Here is a 15,060-nt window from a genome sequence, read left to right as displayed (position 1 = left end):
AGGCCCAGCTACACTCAGCTGCACGAAGCCAAGATCAGCTGAACTCTGCAAACTCGTGAGCTAGATAAATGTTTATTGTTAAAGAAAAAGAAAAATGTAATTAGGTCAGCTCAGGGCACAGTTGTCTAAGTGTTTTTCCCCAAAGCTGCTGTGACACTTCATTTGTGTGCTGCTGAAGAGCTGTGTGCACTTCCCGGATGTGTTGCTGAGGGTTGAAATTCAGAAATATTAATCACTTTCAGTGCTTCACCAAGGACATTCTGAAGTGAAATTGGCAGATTTCTTAATGTAAGTGTGTGGTAGTGAGGGGCACAGCAACAGCAGGACAGCTTGGTGCCTCTGCCTAGAAGTGTGCTACTGTAGGATGCCTATAGGTGCACCTGCTGTTGCTTTGCATTGTCCACACACATGTCCTTAGAGAGGAAAATGCAGATGACTTTTAGTATTGTTCTGAAGACAGTTTTGAACTTGGAGGCCCTTGAAAGAGGTATGTGAGTCATCCGGGCTGTTGGAGAGTCAGGTGCAGGTGGAGAAGAGGGGGAAGGGGTGGTGGGACAGGTGAGATGGGAGGGTGAGCAAGGGGCCAGTGAGCCAGGCACAGAAGCCTGGGTGGTGAAGATCCCCAGGGGAGACCAGAGAGTGATCTGGTCCCAGTCACCTGTGAGAAGACAAAGCACGCTGGTGCCCGTGCAGGGGGTGCCTGGGAGCTGTTGATGGTCCAGCTGAGGGATGGTGAAGATGTGGGAAGGGCCGGGAGGGGGTTGGGAGAAGCAGCCCAGGGTGTCGGGCAGTCCCTGCCCTGCTTCCGCCAGGGCACTCAGGCAGCACAGAGACTATCTGACTCGTCTTTGATCACCAGTCAGTCTCCAGGCACGTAAGTGCAGCCGCTCAGTAGCTATGGGCTGCAATGTGTCAATCAATGGGTATTAAAGAAAAATTACAAGAGTGCTAGGACTGAGGATGTGAAAAGAAAAAATGAATCCCAGTTCTTCCACATTGACCATTCATTTCATTTTCCGTCGAGATGCTAATGCTTATATCTCAGTTGTGTGTGTAGAGTGCAGAAGTGACACTTGCCACGAAGAAGAGAACCAAGGGGCCAGCACTGTAGGGTAGCGGGTTAAGCCTCTGCCTGCAACACCAGCATCCCTTATGGGTGCCAGTTTATGTCCTGGCTGTGCCGCTTCTAAGCCAGCTCTCTGCTAATGCCTAGGAAAGTAGCAGAAGATGGCCCAAGTACTTAAGTGCCTGCACCCACGTGGGAGATCAGTAAGGAGTAAGGAGCTCCTGGCCATGTGGGGAGTGAACCAGCACATGGAAGATCTTTCTCTTTGTCTCTTCCTCTCTCTAACTCTGCCTTTCAAATAAATAAATAAATGAGAGAGAGAGAGAGAGAGAAAGAGAGAGACAGAGAGAGAGAGAAGGAGGGAGGAGGGAGGAGGGAGGGAGAGAGAGAGAGGGAGAAGGGAACCATGACTTTGTTATACCTTGAGGTTGAGTCTGTGGTGCAAATAATTTGACTCATAATTTTAATTTTTACACTGAAGTTGGGAAATGAGCATCTATACTTAATTTCATCCTGAATTCAAGATCTTAGGATAGGTCCATGAAATGAGCCTATAGGTAGGGGAGGAGGAGACAGAAACATAGAGACAGAGAGAGAGCGAGACAGACAGAGAGACATGCCATCTGCTGGTTCATTCCCCAAAGGATTGCAATAACTGGGGCTGGTGCAGGCCCAAGCTAAGATCATGGAGCTTCATCCAGGTCTCCTACATGGGCCCAAGTACTTGGCCATCTTCTGCCGCCTTCCCAGGCACATTAGCAGGGAGCTGGGTTGGAAATAGAGCAGCTGAGACCTGTACCAGCACTCTGATAGGGGGTGCAACACAAGGAGAAATGGACGAGATTGAGCGGGGTTTCGTGGTGTTGGTGCAGCGGTTAAACTGCTGCATAGGGTGTACACGTCCCACGTGGGATGCCTGGGGTCCAGTCCTGGCTCCACTCCAGCTTCCTGCTTCCTACTCGTGCACCCTGGGAGGGAGTGCAGTAGTGGCTGCAGAAGTTGTGTGCTTGCCACTCACATAGGCGACATGGGTTGGGTTCTTAGCTCCTGGGGCATTTGGGGAGTGAACCAGCAGATGGGAATTCCCTATCTCTGTCTCCCTGCCTCTCAAATAAAATAAAGTTTCATAAAAAAGAGATTTGCATTCAGTGTAAGGTGGCACACATTTGTTTTTAGGTGAGAAGAAATCCATAAACCTTGAAATGCAATTGTAGCATACCCGCTCCTTTCATTTCAGACATTCAACTATGATCTATTATATTTTATGCATTTATTTCTGACCCTACAGTACTCAGCTATGACTTTCTGTTTATAAATTGGCCATTTCCGTATAAATCCTTTCATTTCGTATCTTCTTTTGCCTTTGGCCATTAACATCTTTGACATGTAATCGGAAAATATGAGAAAGTTCAAGGGATCTAATTGTGTCGCTTGTCGGTAGCCCTGGGAAAATCTGTTTGGAAACAGGCATGTGGAATTGTTAGCAAGGTTATTGTGCGCCTTCTGCCCGGAGCTGTCGCCAGTGAGCAGACAGGGTCCAGTTTGGACAGTGGCAGGATGGCCCCTCTTCCAACTCCTGAGCTGCAAAGCACTAGAGACCCCCAAGTGGAAGGATCTGTTATCTCCCACAGCAACCCTTCCCGTGGCGCTTATTCTCTCTTAGATTTCCCTTGGTGACAAAAATTCTGACTTGCCTGCTTCAGTGGATGACTGCTCATGTCATGCCTCTGAACTTCAGGCATCTTTTCCAAGTAACATTAGCAAAATCTTGTTTTACTGCATTTCATCATTATTTTCTAAGAAGGAAGGCGGAAACAAGGGGGCTGGCAATGTGGATAAGCAGCTATCGGCAGGTGTGCTGCAGCCCACAGCCCTGGAGCCCCTGTGGAGGTCCTTTCATCTTGAGCTTGTCAGCATGTGTTCTCAGGAAACAAGAGCTTAAGATGTTTAGCAGGTGTTTTTAAAAGGGGAGGTCTAAAGAGACGTTTTATAGCTTTTAGATCTCTGGGAGTGGAAGCTCATAGAACTTACACGAGGATACTTCAGTTTATAGAAAATGAAATTTAACATAAGTTTATTGTTATAAAAATTTTTGAAATCCAAGAACATGAGAGACTTCTAAAAAGCTGATGAAAAATGCATACTATGAAAAGGTTATGCTTGGATTTCAAAATCTTGGGGGGCACCAACATAAATGTATCTTTTAATTCCGTTTCCTGTGCACTGTTTGAGGTACGTCCATATATTTACCTCCCATGCTTCTGTAAGCGATACTCCTGTGAGGCTGCCTACGTGTTACCTTGCAGGGACCAAGGGCTCTTCCTCTTTGGAGTCCAGAGCGTGTTGCCTGTATACCTGATAAGGAGTTACTGTTTATTACTTTGTGCTAGCAGTCTCTGTATGCGTCCCATGTTACCTTCCTTGAAAACAGGGGACTTGAAGAATACAAGGATGATTAGGACACAGCAGCTAGCACACTTCTTGGTGCTGAAGGAATAGCTATTGGGTAAAAGATCATTAGGGGCCGGTGCCGCGGCTCAATAGGCTATCCTCTGCCTAGCAGCGCCGGCACACTGGGTTCTAGTCCCGGTTGGGGCACTGGATTCTGTCCTGGTTGCCTCTCTTCCAGGCCAGCTCTCTGCTATGGCCAGGGAAGGCATTGGAGGATGGCCCAAGTCCTTGGGCCCTGCACCCCATGGGAGACCAGGAGAAGCACCTGGCTCCTGCCTTCGGATCAGCGCGGTGTGCCGGCTGCAGTGCGCCAGCCATTGGAGGGTGAACCAACGGCAAAGGAAGACCTTTCTCTCTGTCTCTCTCTCACTGTCCACTCTGCCTGTCAATAAATAAATAAATAAATAAAGCTTTAAAAAAAGATCATTAGGAATCTCTTAAAGCGAAGTTAAGGAAGTGCTCTGGAGGGTGTGTTACAGGGAACACACTTGGAACACACTTGTAGCCTCTCAGATTTCTTCTCTGTAAAGTCAGTGCAAGGCAAGCTTGTGGAGACTTTCTCAGAGCTGAAGTCTCCATTCATTTGCACATGTGTGTAGGGGACTCCAAGCTGCCTGTGCTCTGTAGCTGAGAACCAGATGTTCCGGTCCTGGATCCTGGGAGTCCTCTGAGCCCAGCTGGTGCCCCGTAGCCAGCCTGCTCTGTGATTCCAGTAGGCCATTGGTGCCCATGTCGGAAAAATGGGGAGAGCAGCATAGTAGCTGCATGGCCATTGGTACAGATCGATACTGATGGTTTAATTTGGAGGCAGGGCTGTTTACCAGAGAGTCTGGATCCAGAGTAGGGGATCTGGATTCTAAGTCCCCACCTTGACATCAGTGGCCTTGGCAAAGCTGTTCTTACCCCTGTTTCCTCCACTCTTAAAAACAAGGGGCTGGACAAAATGGTCTAGAATCTCTCTGTTGGCTCATTCATTTATTTAATATGATTAAAGTTAGCAACTCTATGACTACAGGAATGTGGATTTGTCACCAAAGTTCATGAAGTGAAAAAGCAAAGAAACAGAACAAGCGTCTCCAGGTTGGTTTTGCTGCACGTCTCATTACATCTTTAAATAGAGTCAGGTCTTGACTGCTGGAGAGAAGGTGTTTGTTAAGGCGTCGTAATAATAGCAGCCTGTCTTGATTTAAAGATCACAAAGAGTTGAAGAGCATTAATTACCCCTCGCATCACCCTGAGGGAGCCGAGATGTGTTATTATCTGTGACTTTCACAGCTGGGGAAATCAAGGCACAGAGACACAGGGAGTCACCAGGGACTTGGGCAAGGTCATAGTCAATCACAGAGGGCCAGAACTGTGTCTTCTTGGTTTTCCTGCCACCTAGAGGAAGATGTCTGGATTTTAACTACTTTATTCCTTTCAAAGACTTCTCTGCTAATACACATAGAGTAAAGCCCACTCATCAGTCGCTCTACAGCAAAGTGAATTTAGCAGAAACTGAGTTATGATGGTTGCTGTCCTCCTGTGTGGGGGCCGCGGTGGAGGTGAGGAACTGCCTGCCTTGGGATCATTTGATCAGCACTGATTTCCGGTAATAGTGTTACCATCTACTTGTGTCTTTTTTGATGATTGAATTATACTGATGTGATAAAGTGACCACTTCCTGTGGTTTGGTTCTTTGGAATCACTTAACGTGGCGTTTTACTGTAATTCTGATTTCAGTCTTGTAAAATCGACGCTGTAAAATCTTAGCTTCTTTTAAGAAAATTGATATATGGTGAGTGGTGTGGTGCCTTGGGTAAGGCTGTTGCTTGGGACATTTCGTATCAGAGTGCCTGGGATCGAGTCCCACCTCTGCCTCTGATCTAGCTTCCTGCTAATGCGCGGGGGAGGCAGCAGATGTTGGCCCATGTGCTTGGGTTCCTGCCACCTGTTTAGGAGACCTGGGTGGAGTTCTTGGCTCCTGGCTTCTGCCTGGCTTCATCCTGGCTGTTGTGGGCATTTGAGGAGTAGACCAGCAGGTGGAAGATCTCTTCCTCTGTTTCTCCCTCCGTCTCTGTTGTCGTGCTTTGTAAATAAATAAATAGAATGATCGTTCACATCCCATACAACTGACCTTTTACCGTATACAGTTCAGTGCTTTTTGGTGCGTTCATGAGGTTGTGTAGCTGTTGCCAGTTTCTAATTCCACCATGTTCTGATTACCCTGGAATAGAAACCCGACACCCATCAGAAATCTCCCCTTGTGATCTCCTGCCCACCCAGCGCTGGGCACCCGCTGTGCCGTTTGTCTTCCCGTGGGTGGGCGTGTCCTGATCTTTCCGTGTGCGTGGAATTGCATGCTGCTTAGCCTGTCATGGCTGGCTTCGCTCATGGCATAACATTTTCTAAGTTCAAATCCAGCTTTCAGCACAAATCCTCTTCATTCCGCGTTGTGGCTGATGAATGGTCTGTGTTGCCTTCTTTTAATCCAGTAGCACTTATTGAAAAGAGGCGTTCCTCAAGTTTTCTTTCTCCCATGGCAACGTTCCCCAGTAGACTCTTGTCTACTGTTGTCTAGATGGCTTTACAGGGTTTGCCGAGAACGCCAACTCAGTCGTATATAAGGGTTTCGAATGTAAGTTCGACTGCATTAAAATGCTTTTTAGTGTGGCATTTGTGGGGCGGGATCCTCCCAGCTAGGTGGGTGTCAGTTTCAGGTAGTATCAAAACCTAGGTTGAATACCTCTTTTATCATTGGATTTGCAGTTGTCATCAAAGATGAGGTTCTTTGTCCCAGATAAAGTACTTTGCACCTGCTGACGTATGGCGGGAGGCCTTTGCTTTAAGCACTGCCTGGGTCTCAGCGCTCGCCTGCCTGGAGAGTGAAACGGGAGTGTATCTGAATTCTCCTTCCATCATGCTAAGAAGGCCCATGTAGTGAAGGTTGCGTGGAAGTGGCAGGCAGCACATTACCTACCCTGATAACGTCTCCCATATTTCTGTTCCTCGAAGTGTTCTTTCGGATTCAAAGGCACTTTATCACGGTACAATTGAATCATGTGGTGGCGGCCTGCTACTGAGAATCGCCACCAGCATTTTCTTCTGTTTATCACCAGTGTTAGCTTGCGTTGTCAAGAATATTGCCAGTGGGAAGTGTGAGCTTAGGAGTAGTGGACTTGGGAGATTAATGAAATTTACATTTTCCTGATGCGTTATTTATGCTACGGTAGCCTTTAATTCTCTGCAGGCTTAACACATTCAAGCTGCTGCTTTGAATTTCCTCGACACAATGAAAAACGGAGAGTCCTCGATACGGCGAGAAAAGCAGATTGAGAGACAGGTGTTTAGCATGGTGGTTAATGTGCTGCTGGGGGCGGCCACATCGCATCGCAGGGTACCTGGGTGTGAGTCCAGGCTCTGTTCCCGATCCCAGCTTCCTGTTGTTGCGCACCCTGGGAGGTAACTCCAGCACTTGGGTCCCTGCCACCCACCTGGGAGACCTCGATTAAATTCTTGTCTTCTGGCTTTGGCCTGGCTCAGCCCCGCGCTGTTGCCGGCATTTGAGGAGTTAACCAATGGGTGGGAGCCCTCTGTCTGTCCCCCTTTCAAATAAATGAAATTTTAAAAAAGAAAAGCAGATTGATTTTTATCTGTATTAGAAGTATGTATTAAATGTGATCTTTTTATATAAATCTTACAGTTTAGAACTTGACTAACCTTTGAATGTGGACAGATCACTTTTTTTTCCTCTCATGGAGTAGTTCATCTATTATTTTATGTAAATGATTTTATTATCACTCTGTTCCACTGAGTAATGATGAGTCATAGCTGCCTGCATAAGAGATCACAGTAAATGCATTTAATGAAAGTTGTCTCAAACCATTGTGGTGTTAAAGTAAAAGCATGAATAAAACTTCAGGAAATCTAAGGGAGTTTAAAACATGCGTTGCTATATAAAGTTCGCAAATTGATGCTTGAAGTTGGAAAATTCTTAGTTTTTCTTTGCAGATGATCTCAACGTTCAGTGCGCTCTCTGGACCATTATAACTGCGTCCCATGAGCATTAATCCAAGATAGAGTGAGTGAAGCTTGGGGAACTGAAAAAAAATCTTAATTTTGGATTTATAAAGTGCTATTTCATAACTGGCAGCTTTGATCTACCAAAATCTTTTTTCTTTTAAAAAAGATTCATTTATTTATCTGAAAGAGTTACACAGAGAGAGGAGAGAGAGAGAGAGGTCTTCCATCCACTGGTTCACTGCCCAGATGGCCGCATCGGCTGGAGCTGCACGATCCAAAGCCAGGAGCCAGGAGCCAGGAGCTTCTTCAGGGTCTCCCATGTGAGTGCAGAGGCCCAAGGACTTGGACCATCTTGTACTGCTTTCCCAGGCCATAGTACAGAGCTGGATCAGAAGAGGAGCAGCCAGGACTAGAACCGGCACCCATGGGGGATGGCAGCGCTTCAGGCCAGGGCGTTAACCCCCTGCGCCACAGCGCCGGCCCCTGTGCTTATTTTTTTAAACAGAAGATACAAGAAGATATTGGATAATTTCTAAATTTCTAATCTTTGTTGATTTTTTTAAAAGATGTATTTATTTATTTGAAAGTCAGAGTTAGAAGGAGAGAGAGAAAGAGAGAGAGGTCTTCCATCTGCTGGTTAACTCCCCAGTTGGCTGCAACGGCTGGAGCTATGCTGATCCGAAGCCAGGAGCCAGAACCTTCTTCTCGGTCTCCCACGTGGGTGCAGGGGCCCAAGTACTGCTTTCCCAGGCCATAGCAGAGAGCTATAATGAAAGTGGAGCAGCCGGGACTTGAACCGGCGTCCATGGGGGATGCCAGCACTGCAGGCTGTGGCTTTACCTGCTATGCTGCAGTGCCAGTTATGGAGTTGTCTAGTGGAAATTCTCAGAAGTCAAATATAAAAATTGACCAAATCAAATAGATTAAGAGCCTAATTCTCAGAATTATGTTGTTTTATCTGAATGTGAGCAGATGATAGCAGAATATAAGTGTTAAATGTCAAAGATGTATAACTCTAAAGCCTCAGTGGATTATGTAGCTGAAAACTTAATTAAACCATTTATTATTCACTTATGGCTTTTTTGATATGACTTTTTAGATTTTTTTTTTCAGGCTTCACAGAAGATTACCCTATAGTTTTCACGGCAAAGGAGGTTCCTAAGGATTAATGATTTAATCAACCGAATCACTTTTGCACCTGAAAGTATTAAATAACTGTTTATGTGGGTGTTGTATTTTACTTGCTCTCCCGAGCGTGTTCTCTGTTTCTTTGGGAAGTGGCGGAGACGGATAGTCATCGGGTTCCTGCGCTGGTCTGCCTGCTATTGGGTGCACTTTGCAGCCTCGATGCAGTTGGTCTTCTGCAAGTTAGGGTTGAGGTCCTGCCCATCGGGGAAGGCAGAGGTGTTTCCCAGAGTCCACGGCACTGCCTGCCAGGTGACCTTTGGAAGTGGATGGGAAAAAAAAAACACATGCAAATAATTATGTGAGCCGAGAACTTACTCCATTTTAGGAATAAACACAAATCCCACCACGTGCACTGCTCCCCCCGCCCCCCAAATCTAGCGTACTTTGAATTTTCTAGAAATGCGGAAACCTAATAAAGTAAGGGAAGCATCTGTCCTTTGTTTTCTTCAGGACTTTGCTGAGGAGTTTTGTCTTTCTGGAAGATTGTGTCAGTGCGGGAGAGAGCAGGGGACCCGCTGTGGTACAGCCTGTGACACAGGCACCACGGTCGTCCTCAGTGGCTCCCGTGGACGGTGCCCTCACAGCTTCCAGGGTGGTTTTGCCCACCACTTCCATATTGGAATATGTATTCTTTTTTATTACACGTTTTTTCCATTTATTTTCCTCCCTGTGTTACTATTAAGGCAATATATTGCTTTTTATGAAATGATGTGTATGGTTTTCATTTCAGAAGAGTAAAAGTATATATTATCAAAAAGAGAGCTTTGGCTCTGCCAGAATTGAGGAGCAGTATATTGCAATATATGATTTAAGGCATGAAAAACATAGTTCACAAAGTAATTCCTGTTCTCAGGCTCATCCTTTTAGTGTACTTCAAATGAACACCCAAGTCCCCGGATGGAAGCAGAAGTTCTCCTGACACTATGATTGCTGCCTTGGTCCATTGGTGCTGCTGTAACAGCATACCACAGCCTGGGCAACCTATAAACAGAAATGTTCGGGCTTGCACTGCTGGAGACGGGGGAGTCCCGTATCAAGCTGTCATTAGGGAACGGCTCTTTGGCTTAGTGGTTAGACACCCACGTTGCACATCGGAGTCCCTGGGCTTGATGGCTGACTCCAGCCTGCTGACTGCAGCTTCCTGCTCATGTACAACTTGGGTGGCAGCAGGTGCTGGCTCGAGTGGATTGGTCCCTGCCACCCATATGGGAGAGCCAGGTTGAGTTCCAGACTCCTGGCGTGAGCCTTGGCCCAGCCCAGCTGTTGTAGACACGTAGGGAGAGTGAACTGGTCTGTTTGTCTCTCAAATAATTAAATACAATAGGAAAGTTATAAAATAAAAACAAAATCAAGGTGCGGTTAGGTTTGGTGATTCTGGTTCCAAGGTGGCACCTTGAATGTGTTTTTGTCTTGACGTGGTGGGGGCAGAAGGGCAACAGAGTGGGAAAGAGTGGACCCACTCCTGAGAGCCCTTTCCATCCGGGGGATTGCATTGTCAGTGCGTCACTTCTGGGTGCCACATTCAAGTGGTAGCAGCCGCCACCATCAGTTTCTTAAAAAAAAAAAAAAAAAAAAAAAAGCCTCCTTGAGTAACAGGGAAAGCAAATGTTGCAATGTCCAGTTGGGTTCCTCGTTTGTGGCTGCAGGGATTGGAACTGGTTTGAGAATTTTCCTTCAGTTTCTTCTAAGTCGTGAGTCCGAGAACTCTGAAGGTTTTGTCACACTTCTGTGGACCGTGGCGCTTGGATTTTCTCCAGGAGCCGGTTGTCTGTCCCCAGGGGGCTGGACCCTCGCCCCGGCCCTCCTATGTCCACATGCTTGCTGGGGTCTCCAGGCTCTGCTGGCAGCCCTCAGGGTCTGGAGAACTTGGCTGCCTGTTCTCTTGTGCCCTCTTTGAATGAGATGGAGATCCCGAGGGAGTCGGGAATCATGGAGTGGCATCACCTGGTGGTAGCACACATTAAAGCTGCCACCTCCAGTGAGAGGCAGGCTCCCTTAGCATTCAGCTGCAGTGAGACGCTGGCAGGGACCCCACCACACACACCAACCTCCAGCCCAGGTTGCCCAGGGCCACTGTTTTCCAAAAAATCCGTCCTTGTACACATCACAGTGAGCACCTGGGCGCACTCGTGCTTCTGCAGTGGCGGGGGAAATCGTTGGCAAACCCGCACTCTGGAACATGACCTCTATTAACCTGGCTGGAAGTGATGTCGCTGAGAGCTCTGAATTCAGATGACGCACTGTGTGGGTGACGCACCCTTGACTTTACCGTTTCCGAATGTGTCTATTTTTACATCGGCACCAGGATGTTGCTTTCACTCGCATTTTGCCCTTTAGTTGCACAGGATTTGGGGCTGCCAGTTCCTTGGCCGACAGTGACACTAATGAGCGTGCACTGTCTGGGAAGAGAGACAGAGTGAACTCGGGGATTTTTAACGAAACCTTCCGTTTCCGTTTCCCTCCTGTGGCCCGTAAAGAGCTGTAGGGCCTGCAGAAGAGAGGAGGCGGTCATTTCCCGTTCTCACCTGCCTGGGTGGCATCCGTCTCAAAAAGCAGGTTGTTGGTTGAGCAAGAAAGGTGGCTGGGCAGACCTTCCTGCAGCAGCTGACCCGCCGCCTGGTCGCCGGCGGCTGCACCGTGTGTGGCCCGCATCTGAATGAAGGAGTGACCAAGTGGGAGCAGTGGGTCCGAGCGGAGGAGCAGCCCTGGTCACCCAGCCGCCGAGTGGCCGCTCTTCTAGGCCAGGGTCAATGTTAGATTTTTCAGATTGCCACGTCTCACTGCAAACTGTTAATTTCTACAAGGAATACAACAGAAAGAAAGGCAAAAAGGTGTTTTCCAGATACCAACAGATCTATAACTGGGTGGTTTTTCAGTATTTTTTTTCCATCTCCTGGGCCAGAGACTGGAGCGGATCTGAACGTCTAGACGGTGTGGTGCGGAGTGTGGGTGGCAGGAAGTGTTTGCCTATCTGTGTTCGATAGGGCTGGGGAGTCCTCCACCTGTCCCAGTGGGTCTTCCAGATGAGGGGCTCTCCCAGGCGGGGGAGCTGAATTTTCAGTTAGTGGAGGCTGAAGCACGCTTTCCTCGCATCAGCACCTGGTGGTGCTCAGTGTGTGGGGACAGGGCACCCAGGGCAGGAGGCCTGGTTCCAACAGCTTTGTCAACCAGCGTTGGGCTTTTACCAGCCTATGCTCAATCCCTCCACCCCCCTGCCAGTCTTGTAGTCCAGAGTATTCCTTTTGCTCATTTCTTCTCTAGGAAGAACACTAAGGGCACACTCTGATGACCAGGATACAGGTCCTGGGGAAATGGAGACTCCTGGAGCCAGGAGTGGGCAGGCCTGGACACTCCGTTTCCCCAGGACAGCACTGGTGCCCTGCTGGTCACTGCAGGGGCTCTGTGTGCCGGATACCATGCTGCCTGGGCTCCACCCTGTCCAAGATGGTGCCTCAGGTCTGGGGCCCAGCAGCACCCAGAGCCTCCCTGGAGTCTGGGAGGCTGAGGGGTGGTGGGGTGCCCTTGCAGATCCCAGGTGAGCCTTTTACCCTGGGGCAGGCAGGCTGCTGACAGGGAGGAGTCGGGTGTCCTGAGATCAGGTGAACCCCACGGTTCTTCTCTTGCTTGCCTGCATCACAAGCTGTCTTCTCGGAAAACACGAGTTCCCCTTTGGAAGAGGCAAGCCGTGGTTTGCGGAGTTTTCGGTACCTAAGCTGCAGAGTTTCGGGAACACACTGAAGGGCTGACTCGGCGTTACCCCGGTACCCACCGCGGATGTCGCCATTGTCTGGGGCATCCGCCAGGCTCCGAGTGTCCCCTGCCCCGTCATCTCAGAGCTCCTCATGCGCTCGAGGTGGTCTGGTCGAGGGGTCCTCTGTGTGCAGGACTTCATACCTGCCCGCTGTGGAGTGGCGCCATGGGCATCGCCATGAGTCAGTGCAGGTGTGGCTTCCTGTCGCGTTTCCTGTCCTTGATGTAATTCTTGGGAAATAGGGAAGCACCTGCTCACTGGTTACAGGTGGACAGCAGTTGTGCACGTTTGATCCCCATTCCCAGGTGATGTCCTTTGACACTGTGTGGTCCCTTTCTCTGTGGACACAGAGGTGAGAGACCCTCCCCTCCTCCACCTTGTGTGCACTGGCGCTGCTGGAGTTCTCCCCTTGGCCCTCCTCCTGGCTCCCTCTGCCCAGTCTCTGCTGGGTGCCGTCCATCCTGTTGGCTTTAGTGGCTGACCCCTGGGGTCTGCCCAGGGTTTGGGCAGATAGATAATCAGCCGAAGCAACCCCGGGGTTTGGGCAGATAATCAGCTGAAGTGAGAGTTGCTTGGCCAAGCCAAGGAGTTAGTGGGAAAGTGCTGTGCCCTAAAGGCTGCTTCTCTGCGAAGAAATCTACAGGGGCCGTTGGAGCAAGGACCGCGGGCGTGTCTGGCATGCAGGAGCGGGGCGTGCAGGGTCCTTTCCTCTGCCGTGCGCGTCTGCAGCTGTGGAATGTTCCAGACTGCACTCGAGGTTGGTCGCTCGCTGCTTCCCTTGTTAGTGCTGGGCTGGCCCTTTCTGAGTGTGGTGTCGCAAGCTGTGCTTTCCTGTAATGTCCTCTGAGAAGCAAGCTCAAGCTAGCCAGCGTTTCAGAGTCTCGGCCCCTGTTCCTCTCTTGCCTAAATCTTACATGTACTCTGCACCTTCTCTGCGGGTGTATTCTTAGAATTTCCAAATCGCTGGGACTGGGCTTGGACCCTGGGCTCCTGACCGCCTGGCCATGTGCCCTGAATGGCATGGATGTATCCCGGACTCAGCTTTGCCGACTTTAGTAGGCTTGTCATCCCCACTCCTACCCTTCCCGCGCTCCCCGTCTACCCAGCGCCGAGACACAGACACCAGGGCTCTCCCAGCCCCTCTCCAGTGACTCCCGGAGTCTGCCTCCACTGACTCTGCCATTGCTCACATGAGCGCTGCTGCTCTAGTCTGTTCTTGTGGGTCCTTGCCCCCCGCACCTGCTGTGTCACTGGGACTTTCTGACCTGCCCCTCTCTGCCAAGCTCCTGCCCTCCATGCATTGCTCCATCCTGGGCCCCCTCTTCTCCCGGCTCTACTGTCTTTCACAGCCACAATCAACAAATTCCTGACCCCGCCTGGCTCATCACAGCCCTTGCTTTTACCCTGTTGCTTCCCATTCATGGAACCCCCAGTCTCCACTGCCCACCTTGTCTTGTCTCTTCATCTTTTTTTTTTTAAAAAAAGAAAGATTTATTTTATTTATTCAAAAGGCAGTTACAGAGAGAGAAAGAGAGACAGAGGGAGGTGTCTTCCATTAGCTGGAACACTCTTTGGCTGGGCCAGACCAAAGCCAGGATCCAGGAGCTTCTTCCAGGTCTCCCTTGTGGGTGCAGGGGCCAAAGTACTTGGGCCATCTTCCACTGCTTTCCAAGGCACATTAGCAGAGAGCTGAATCAGAAGTGGAGCAGCCGGGACACAAACCAGTGCTCATATGAGATGCTGGCATTGCAGACGGCAGTTTAACCCACCACACCACACACTGGCCCCATCCTCAGCTTTGAAGACAGGCAAATGTCCCTTAGATTTCAAGGCTTGACTCAAATGTCTCCTTTTATTTTTAAAAAAGATTTATTTATTTATTTGTTTGAAAGGCAGATTGACAGACCTTCCATCTGCCGCTACACTCACCAAATGGCTGCAATGGCCAGGGCTGGGCCAGGCTGGAGCCAGGATCATCTTCCACTGCTTTCCCAGGCACAATAACAGGGAGCTGGATGAGAAGTGGAGCAGCCAGGACTCGAACTGGCATGCATATAGGATGCTGTGTGTCGCAGTCAGTGGCTTAACATGCTACGGCATAATGCTGGCCCCCTTAAGTGCCTCCTTTTCTAGGAAGTCTTTTAAGGCCCACAGGGAACTCACTCATCCCTGTGTGGCCTTGTCCCATGTCATCTGTGACACTTTGTCCTACTCATCTCCTTCTTCCCCTCCCTCACCACGGACCTCTGCCCAGACCAGAGGCAGAAATCTCTGTAGTTTCCCTGTGGAAACTCATGTTGGGGTCAAATCCCCATTGTGAGGCTGGAAACGGGGTGTGTATGGGTGGGAGCACACCTCTGGAGATGATTAGGGTTAGATAACGTTGTCTGCATGGGGCCCCCATGACTGAAGAGGGAGAGAGATCAGAGCGCTTTATCGTTTGCCCAGTCTGTGAGATTCTGTCATTAGCAACAGAAAACAAAACCAGCAGAAACCTTGAGAGCGTCTCGCTCGTCCCTGTGTTCCTAGCGCCGTGCTTGTGTTTAACAAGTGCATGTTGAATAGATGGGTGCAAGTGCCGACCGCCACAGGGACGAGGCTG

The 15,060-nt window shown here is 49.3% G+C and overlaps 1 protein-coding gene across 7 annotated transcripts in view; it reads left to right on the top strand.

Annotated features, from left to right (window-relative positions):
• TIAM2 (TIAM Rac1 associated GEF 2) overlaps nt 1-15,060 on the top strand; it is a 246,507-nt gene that overhangs the window by 184,309 nt on the left and 47,138 nt on the right. The window lies entirely within an intron of this gene.

Source organism: Oryctolagus cuniculus, chromosome 5 (assembly GCF_964237555.1).
Source record: "Oryctolagus cuniculus chromosome 5, mOryCun1.1, whole genome shotgun sequence".
NCBI classification, from domain to species: Eukaryota; Metazoa; Chordata; class Mammalia; order Lagomorpha; family Leporidae; genus Oryctolagus; species Oryctolagus cuniculus.
The sequence above is the reverse complement of the archived record's forward strand: the minus strand, read 5'-3'. Positions and strand labels throughout refer to the sequence as shown.